Here is a 2,492-nt window from a genome sequence, read left to right as displayed (position 1 = left end):
TGATCGATGTTTCTCTCTCATCGATGTTTCTAACTCTCTATCTCTCTCCCTTCCTCTCTGTAATATATATATATATATATATATATCACCTTAAGGAGTCTGCACACTATTCTTAGCCTCAAATCTCTCACTTGTAAACCAAATTGTTGAAATCAGTGTAATGTGCTTTGTAAACAGCAGTGTGAGGTGCCATTATTCAGAGAGAACTTGAAATAAGCTTCTCTGGTAAATAAGAATGAATTCTGAAGATGACTATTTTATCGGTTATTTTGCCAGTTTGGTCTAGCTTTCTTCTTCTATTCCAACAGACCTCAGGTAAAGAAGTCTTCACAGATGGCAGTGCGCGTGGGGGCAGACTCATTTCATTTTGCATTGCCTTCCCATTTTTTAAATGGACTTGGGAACTAAGATTGAACCAAAATATGGTCAAGATAGCATGAATACACATTTCCATGACATACCTCTGCATGAATTGCTAACTTCCAAAGTATTTGAGTAGGTTTTAACCAAGACACATAGATCTTGGCTAAAATTGAGGTAATCAAATTATTAATCTAGTGATAAAAGAATGTCTTATTCCGGTGTCATGGCAGTAATTATAATTTTAAAAAGCAATAGTTGCTATAATTGACTATTAAATTTAGTTCCACGTTTCCTGGGAGTCAGGTAAAGCCTGAGTGTGATGAGTTCACTCTCAAATGTATATATATATGAATGTGTCAGGAGAGACAAAACTCTTTCTAGCCCTGAACTTAAATAGTAAAGCATGGATCTATTAGAGATATTGAACAATGGGACTGAGGGGACTGGGTGCTGCCATCTTGTGGCTGTGGGCGCTGCCATCTTTGAGGGTGGGGCAGTCAATTAGCATATTCCCTCCTTATTGGCTGTGGGCACTGCCATCTTTTGCGATGGCATGAGGGTCAATTAGCATATCCCCCCTTAGATATTGAACAATGATAATGAATCAGTTTTATAAAACATGCAGAAAAAAATATAGATGGCCATTTCTTGTATAAAAATCTTTATTTAAGCCAAGGCACAAGCACATTACACTTCTGTGAAAGCATTTCTGCATGGAGCTGAAATAATGGAATTGCATTTGATAACTTTGATTCAGCATAGAACCACAAGAAGCTGTCTAATGGTGCGTCACCCTACCTCTTTGAGCTGTTGTCTCGACCTCAGTTTTGATGGAAGCTGGATAAGATATTTCAAAATAAAGAAGTATTCTGTGGAGTAAATGAAAAATACATATGTCTATTTTAAATGAGCAAAGGCGGCATTTTACCATAAAAATTAAATACCTGCAGAGGTATAATTTGAAGGCCTATTTCCAGGTGACCTGTAAAACATCTTCATTTAAGTCCCAACTTTTGCCTACTGGTGTTTTTCTTTCTGATGTTAATTTCCAAGAGCTTTATTCATGGTAGACATTAAATAATGAGTAGGAATGGCTAACACAAATAGCACTTAATGTGCAGGCACAATCCTCAAAATAATCCATGAGGTATTATTATTAATATTCCCATTAAACATGGAGAAAAATCTTAGATATGAATGATCAGAAAACATAACCTCCCGGTTTTAATTTTTAAATCTCTCAGAAATTGTTAAATTAATACAAAATAACAAATGTTTGTAAGTTCCACTTTTTAAGTTATTTCATTAATTGAACAGATATTCTAGGTGCTGCAGAAATAACAAATAACAAAACAAAGCCCCTGCCCTCCAAAAGTTTATTTTTAAGGGTGGAGACCAATGAGCAAGTAAAAACAGAGCAAGGAGATACTCCCCTTACTTTAGGGCAGTTATGGCAAACCTATGACACGCGTGTCAGAGGTGACACGGAACTCATTTTTTTGGTTGATTTTTCTTTGTTAAATGGCATTTAAATATATAAAATAAATACCAAAAATATGTCTTTGTTTTTTACTATAGTTGCAAATATCAAAAAATTTCTATATGTGACACGGCACCAAGGTTTGCCATCACTGCTATAGGGTGATCAGAGAAGGCCTTCAAAAACAACTTGTTTGAAGACTTGGAGTGGGGTTTGGGAAACAAAAGCAGCTGGCCAGCACAACTCTGGGAAGGACAGCGTGTTCCACCTCTATTTCATCCTTTTCCTTATCATCTGAGTCACCGCTATCCCAACTTGGGTCTTATTTATGATGAAGCACGAAGTTCCCGCAGCTATGCAAATAAAAAAATTCGCTTAAAAAAATTCCTTTATTTAGAAATGTAATCGTGTCTCTGTCGGGTACTGTTTTATTTTAGTTGATCTGGAATGTTACCCGGCTCCGGCCTAAAGTGGTCTGGGGGGACCTCTCCTCCTGTTAGCCTTACAGCATCCGGCACCATTGGACTGATGTCTGTGGACGCGTAGCGAGACGTAAGGGGGCGCTACAGCTCCGGCACTAAAGTCGCCCTCAACGCAGCTGCGGGCCCAGGTGGGCTGCAGACGCTGGGTGAGACCAAAAGCCTTTCAG

Source organism: Myotis davidii, unplaced genomic scaffold (genome assembly GCF_000327345.1).
Source record: "Myotis davidii unplaced genomic scaffold, ASM32734v1 scaffold461, whole genome shotgun sequence".
Taxonomy (NCBI): domain Eukaryota; kingdom Metazoa; phylum Chordata; class Mammalia; order Chiroptera; family Vespertilionidae; genus Myotis; species Myotis davidii.
This window is presented reverse-complemented; position numbering follows the sequence as displayed.